Source organism: Amphiprion ocellaris, chromosome 8 (assembly GCF_022539595.1).
Source record: "Amphiprion ocellaris isolate individual 3 ecotype Okinawa chromosome 8, ASM2253959v1, whole genome shotgun sequence".
Lineage (NCBI taxonomy): Eukaryota > Metazoa > Chordata > Actinopteri > Pomacentridae > Amphiprion > Amphiprion ocellaris.
The window spans coordinates 6,327,471-6,335,224 of record NC_072773.1 but is presented as its reverse complement, the minus strand read 5'-3'; the positions used below and the strand labels follow the sequence as shown (position 1 = coordinate 6,335,224).

Sequence of the window (7,754 nt, the reverse complement as noted above, 5' to 3'; positions counted from 1 at the left end):
TTTCAAAGCGGCAACAAACTGATCCGTAGTTTCCCCCGGGCGCTGGCTACGTTGCCTGAAACGGTAGCGCTCCGCAACCACATTCACAGTTGGGGTGAAAAAGTCTGTGAGGGCCTGCAGTGCTGTGTCATATTTATCATCAGCTACTGTCAATGTATAAAAGAGTCTTTGTCCTTCTGCCCCCAGACAATGTATTAGTAGAGCTCTCTTACGTGCCTCCTTCAGATCAGCGTCTGACAGTGCTAGTAGGTAGTTTTCAAAAGTACGAATCCATGCTTTGAATGGGACCGGCGGTTCCCCGACATTTTGTAGAAAAGGGGCCGGCTGGCTCAGGTTCAGGGCCGTCATCCTCGTCGCCAATATGTTGGGTATGTAACACAAGCAGTCCTTACTTGATTTCTTTACTTTATTTCAAGCCAACGAATAGCATGGAACAAACCTGCTAGCAGGGTCCTCATTCCAGCAGCGCTCTTACCCTGCTCTCCTTCCTGCTCACTCTGTCCTCGAGCGCCCTCAGGTGGTTAGGCGAGACACCACAGCAACACCTATGTTAACTAGACCAGAGGAAATAAATAGTGGGCGCTGCTCGTGTAGCAACGTCAGTGTGCTTGTTGTGTGAGTCTCTTTGATCAGGTAATCGTCCTGATCTTGGTTGCGCCACTAGTTTGTCACCTGTCTTGGACAATCTCTGGACATACACACTGAAGGATAACTGGAAATGGAGCTGTTATTCGCATTCATTTGGTGGACTACAATCTCCATTTCACTGGCCGTCAATGACTTCTGTCACCACCTGCACCCTGATGTCTCCTCCAATCTACTATACACCAAGAGCATGTTGCTGCATTTGAACAAACCTCAACCTCTGTCAGATTCGCTTGTTCTGCACCTGAAAAATAACTCCATTTATAGACTCAATGAAAGTTTTAAGCACGCTAAAACACGGAAGCGGGGTAAGAGGGTGGGTGTCCCCCTGAGGCTGAGGCGTCAAAAACTGAACCGCATCCTGCTTCCAACAATGATCCTGGCTAATGTGCAGTCCCTCCGTAACACAACGGACGAGCTCCAGGCCAACGTGCACCATCTCCACCAGTACAGGAACGTGTGTGTGCTGGCCCTGACTGAAACCTGGCTCTATAACAGCGATCCTGACTCGGACCTACTCCTTGATGGCTTCGGGACTCCCTTCCGCACGGATAGAGACAGTGACGTCACGGGGAAATCCCATGGAGGCGGGGTCTGCCGCTATGTCAATCAAAGGTGGTGCAACAATATCACTATTAGGGATTGGTTGTTTTTACTAAAACTGGAACATCCAGTTCTACTCACTGTGCACCAACGATTAGAATAAGAGCAAAGCAGCCTAAAGCTTCTGTGTTGTGGCTTTATGCTTTATACTGCTACACTATACTCGTGGGTTACCAATAAGTAGCGATACACTTATATAAAGAGGCTGAGACGAGGCAGTTGGGGTCCGGTGGTAGTTTACTGTTGAGCAGCTCATTCAACAACGGTTTCCATAGCAACAGCACCAACTAGTGGTCACAGACAATTACAACATGGGTTGCTGCTGATAGCACAACACACCACATTCTGCAGTGTCATTGTGGTTACAGCCAGTCAGTTTTAATTTCATTTCTTGTTTGCTGCTCTCGTTTAGTTGGTTCATTTGTTTTTGTAACTGTTTTACTAACTTTGTCTTTTATATTGTTATTGTTGTCCAAGTTTTGTATTTGTTTGCCTGCATCTTATATTTTATTACTGTGATACACTGTAAAAAAAAAAGGCCTAATAAACATTGTAAACAATATTTATTCAATTATACCTAACAAAATGAACACACTCACTATTATAAATTAGTATTTTAAAATGGTATTTAATAGAAAATAAAATAATAAATATATAGACAATGTATGATATATAATGTACAATTAAAATTGTATAAATAGAAAATGAAATACAAATTTAGTTTACATAAAGTGTATGGTACAATATATAATATACAAGTATGAATTTGTGTTTTAAAATTCAATTTAACAGAAATTAAATAGAAAAATATTTTATAGACAGTGTATGGTTCATAATATATAAATTAATAAATGAGTTAAAGTCATCCTTGGCTGTCAGGACAAGGACTGGAGGATCATAATAACAGATAAAACTACATGTCTGCTGATAGGAGTCACAGCAAAACCCCCAAGTTATTATACCAAGTTATTATAGTGAAGCAGCAGCTGATACACTAGAGGTGGTTTCACCTTTTTACTGTGCAGCTCTGATGGACAATCTGGATCATTGACACGTCATAAATTAATGCTGAAAACAGTAACCAGCCAGTCATATTCACTGATATAGCAGCTGGACACAACATTCACTCTCACTGGGATCACAGATAGTGACTGTAGCTGAAGTTTGACCTTTGATATATTCCACATCACAAAAATCTTATATTGTAACTCCATATTATCAGGATGTCCCAATAACTTTATGAAAAATCTTGAGCTGATACAAAATGCTGCAGCCAGACTTCTGACAGGAACCTGTAACACAGATTATATTTCTCTCATATTAGCTTCCTGTGAAATCCAGGATAGAATTTAAAATCCTGCTTCTAACATACAAAACTCTTAATGACCAAACTCCATCGTATCTGAAAGACTTTATTGTATCATATCATCCTAACAGAGAACTTCACTCTCAGACTATGGTGAGGACAAATGAGGACAAAAAACTCCCTGTAATCCACTTGTTATCTGCTGTTCCTTCACTCTCAAAATAATTCTATTTTATTCAGCTTCCTTGTTCTGTTGTTTTCAAAATTGTGTGCAAACCTCTGAGAAGTGACGTATGAAGGCTGACAAACCTCTGAACTTAAGTGCTTATTGTAATTTTGTTTTCTTTTGATTAATTAATTCTTAAATAAAACTAAAATATATAATAGAATCCATTCTACAGTGCAGGAGGATACAAGAGGATTATTCTAATTGTAAGAAATTAAATACCTCTAAGCAGCATATTAAATATTATATTAGAATAACTGTTACTGTCTACAAAAGACGGTAAAACGTAGCAAAGGAGGGTATTTTGGTATGAAAACCAACACTTTCTAAAAGTTTGATACAGTGATCTTGTACCAGTGCTACACATCTGGCATTTGTAACAAGCAAAACAGCTGAACAATCTGTGAAAAATTAAAATTACAGTGTACAGACTTCCTGCTTCTCCTGTTTGTGGCACCTTTATTTTAAAACTGTATAAGACTGACCTCTAGTGGATAAACTCAGTGTTGCACCCAGTCGCAAAAATACTCAGTTATTACATTAATATCAGTTTACGAATCCACTTCGTGGCAAAATGATCAGACGAGAAAAAAAATTGCACATAGATTAACTTGATAGTACAGAATAAGTTAAGAATGAGATTAAACATGTGACTAACAAAAGAAAATGCTAAATATATCTACTGTAAATAAAGCAAATACCTACAATGATCAATTAAAACAGAGATCCACAACACAGGTGAAAACAACATATCAGGGTGGAATTTATTGTTGGTTTGTTTCTCTGCAGTATATCTGGTCATAAGAAAAGTCTAGCAAACCTATTTTCAACCATTAATGTCTCCATGATGTGATATTTGTAGGACAGATGACATCAGTTATTGGTGTGGATGATGAGTTCTTACCTCCAGTAATGCTGCAAAGGCTGCTGGGTAGCAGACATTCAGTGTAAAATGATCCAAACATCAGCAGATCAGTGTCAGACTCATAATGCATCACTGACTACTGGAGACTTTCCTGCTGCTCAGATGGAAAAGAAGCTGCTACAGAAAAGCACGAGACAAACATACAAATCTACATGAATAATGTTCTCAAAATAGCATATCTCACCAAAAAAATTCTGGAATGTGTGAATTGTTTCTCCATTCTTTGCGTATCTTGACAGACATCCATCAGCTTATCCAGTGTCTGGTCATGGTGGCAGCAGGCTGAGGAAGTCATTCCCAAAATCCTTCTTCACAATGTTTTCCAGTTCCTCCTGGTGGATTCCAAGGTCAGATGAGATATGTACTACCTCCAGCAAGTTATGGGTCCATCCTGGTGTCTACTTTCAGTTGGAGTTGCAGGTAAAACCTCCAGAGGAACCTAAATCAGAATCCCAAACCACCTCAGCTAGTTCCTATTAAAACAAAGGAGCAGCAACTTTACTCTGAGCCTCCTCTAAGATAATTAAGCTCATTTGCTGGGGGAAAACAAAAAAACATTACTTATCAGCTAAAAATATTTATCAGTTTGAGTCCAATCGATGGACCATTGAAAAAAAGATTATAGCTTTGTTTATGTAGCACCTCTTCAAAAAAGAACAGAAGGTTGATCAGGCCAAACAGAAAGAAAAGAGACCAGAGAAGCAAAAGTGAAGAAACAAGAGTTAAACATGGTAAAAGATTTACAAAATTAATCAGTACAGTAACACAAGATACAATTCCAAATAGCATCAAAACTAAAATGAAAATCAAAGAAAATGGAAGGTCAAAGAATTAAATCAAGGATACTAATGGTAACAATAAATAAGAAAATGAAAACGATAAATATATTATGTGTTGTGTTGAAGGAGACCTGAACTCACGATTGATACCATAAACTCATTTGTAAAACGTTTACTGAGGAAACAGATCACAATATAAACAGTTATTTTATAACAGATACAAGATGCAGATACTTCAAGTCCTGGAAGTTGTGAGTTGACGCCTCCATAGACTAGACTTGTTTTTCCAGAACGTCACATAGACGATAACTCGGAGGTCAAGCCAACATCTTGAACTCATCATCACGTTCCTCAAATCATTCCTGAACAAAGTGTGACAGGGTTCATGATCCTGCTGAAAGAGGTCACTGCCATCAGAGTGTATTTGTTCTGCGACAGTGTTTAGTAGTGATGATCCGCACTGATGATTGGTTTGGCCAGAGTCACTGCTTTGGTACCTGTTCGGTGGTTAATCAGGAAGTGAATCATTGGTGGGATTTGTGGTGTGTTTTGGTGGTGATTTCATGCTAGAGAACCAGTAAGCGACATCTGACAGCCAGCGAGAAAGAGAAGATGTTGTTTGCTTTTGTGTATGTGTGTTTATTTTATCTAAAAACTGTCTACATAATATTACACACACACCGATCAGGCAGAACATTATGACCACCTGCCTCGTATTGTGTTGGTCCTCCTCATGTGGTCAAAAATGCTCTAAACTATTAAGCATAAGAGGACCTCTTGGGAAGCATGTGATCTTCCTTCTCTTGGCCTTATGAGGGTCCTGCTCTTTGTAAAGAAAATAAAGAGCATGCAACTGATACAGATACAGGGCCGCTAAGCACTCTATGACTAATTGAAGTTGGTCTGGGAAATGTTACAACCAGTTAGAACCTGTTAGAACATGTTAGAACCTGTTAGAACATGTTAGAACCTGTTAGAACATATTGGAACATGTTAGAACATGTTAGAATATGTTGTTTATACAATTAGTAACAGCTGTGTTGACTTGCCTTGAAGCTGTTGTTAGATATTTCCTGCTGACGGACCACATGATAACATTACAGATTGCTGATGGAGGCAGCCATGTTTGTAGTCCTTCTTTCTCAGTCCAGACTCAATCACCTGTCAGTCACTGGTTGCTATGGTGATTCCCGCCTTGTCAGCGGAAGAGGACGGAAGGGGAGAAGACACAGAGAGCAGCAGACAGGCAGATGAAGGATTAGACCCTGGAACAAACCATCACAGCTCCAAAACTGTAAGTCATATTGAAAACATTCTTTCACCGTGTGATGTATAATCTTGTTTTGAACATTCTGATGTATTTTCATGTCCGTACTGTGTAGTATACAGATTTGGTAGAAGGTAAGAGATATCCTCAGTTTCTGCTTTTCACCTGACATGTAACAAGCGCAGATAAAATGGGAGTCACTGAGAATTTTGGTAGAAAGGCTGTGTGTTCTGAGGTGATTTCTGAAAAAACCCTAAATCCTGAAACAATGAGACTCACACTGTGTGAAAGAGGACAAAAATATCTGCATTCTCATGTAAAAATTGTTTATGTAAAGTAAAAATTGTGAAAGCAAGACAAGGTTAACTGCACGTTAAAAAAAATGTTCTGCTGAAAATTTAGAGCATATGAACTGACCAAAAAATTAGTATTTCCAAAAAATTCATCAGATTTTACCCTTTAGAACCCAGCGTAGCACCAGCGTGATGATTTGCACTGATTTTTGGTGGTAGATTTGAAACCAGACAAGATAGATCGATCATTCCTTTTGCATATAAAATCTGGGGCGTTACACTAATATTTCATACATTCACCAGGTCTCTGTCCACTGTTTGCACAGAATACGTCCCCTGTACCACAACTTACATGTGGCTTGTAAAGCTGTGTACCACCCCTGGCAGGAGCTTTCTGTCGATGAGTGAATGGTTGCCACAAAAGCAAGAATTGCTCTGAAGCAGTACATTAAGAACAAGCCACCAAAGTAGGGGATCAAACTGTTTGTGTTGTCAGACACCACAGGCTACAGAGTGGATTTAACATTTACACGGGGAGGTCCACTATGGCGACGGTGGGTAAGGGGCTTTCTTTTGATGCAGTTATGTCACTCATCAATAACAGCTACATGGAGTCTGGTTATCACATCTATTGGGATAATTTTCATTTTTAAAGCCCAGCGCTGTTCATGCACCTACACCGCCTGGGGTTTGGAGCCTGTGGGACATACTGGGATGCTGGAACTGGCATCCAGAAAACAAAAGTCAATGATCTCACACAGAAATCTCCACGGGGGGCGATCAGGTGGATCAGACAGGGGCCCCTTCTCCTCAGCAAGTGGATGGACATGAGGAAGGTGAGTGTGTTCCACTCTTCACACTGCTTTCTCTGGGGACACTGTAAAGAGGATGTGCAAGGTCAGATCACTGTAAGAATTCGTTGTGTATCCTGAGTGTTCATGTTTGTGATTATTGAGATAAAGCTTTCTTACTTGCAACAGGTTGCTGGTATGGTGTCATAATGGCAACCAGGCGCTGCAGGTATCTCCATCACCCAACAGAAAGTACCCAGCTGGGGGATACAGTGCTTCCTGGTACATGGGGGATCTACGCAGGACAAGGGCATCATGTGCACATCAATAAATCTCCCTTTGGCATCAAAAATACCCAACAATACAGTAGAGTCAAAAAATGTTCGGTTGAATTTGTGAAAAATAAAAACAGAATAACTTAAAACACAAAAACATGAATTGTATATAATGTCAATAACTATAACATATTTTAAATTACTTTCTGACCTCCTCCTCCTCCTGATTCTCCTTCTCATCACCCTCCTGCTCAGCCCTATTCCCATAAATGTGCATTTGCAGCTTCACTTTCCGCTTTCGCCAGATGCTGAGCCGCATCATAAACTATGAGTCCTCATCAACATCTGGTGGGGGTTGCATGTCAGTTTGTGATGGTGGAGTCTCCTCAATGGCACACATGTGCTGCCGTTCAAAATAAGTCATCTGTGGATCCTTGGGCTTTTCATTTTGTGCTGTCCTTCCTCTGGGGGGACAAGACCATGTATGAAGCTGCTGGAGGGAAGGGTGGAGGTAGAGGGAAAGGTGGAGGGAAGAGTGGAGGGAAGAGTGGAGGTAGAGGGAAAGGTGGAGGGAAGGGTGGAGGTAGAGGGAAAGGTGGAGGGAAGGGTGGAGGGAAGGTTGGAGGTAGAGGGAAAGGTTGGAG

The 7,754-nt window shown here is 40.4% G+C and overlaps 1 long non-coding RNA gene across 1 annotated transcript; it reads left to right on the top strand.

Annotated features, from left to right (window-relative positions):
* The first annotated feature begins 6,354 nt into the window (after positions 1-6,354).
* On the top strand, positions 6,355-7,184 carry LOC129349449 (uncharacterized). The gene is made up of 3 exons (XR_008602458.1): positions 6,355-6,602; positions 6,700-6,880; positions 7,025-7,184. It is a non-coding gene; the product is annotated as an uncharacterized LOC129349449 (long non-coding RNA).
* The last annotated feature ends 570 nt before the right edge of the window (positions 7,185-7,754 follow it).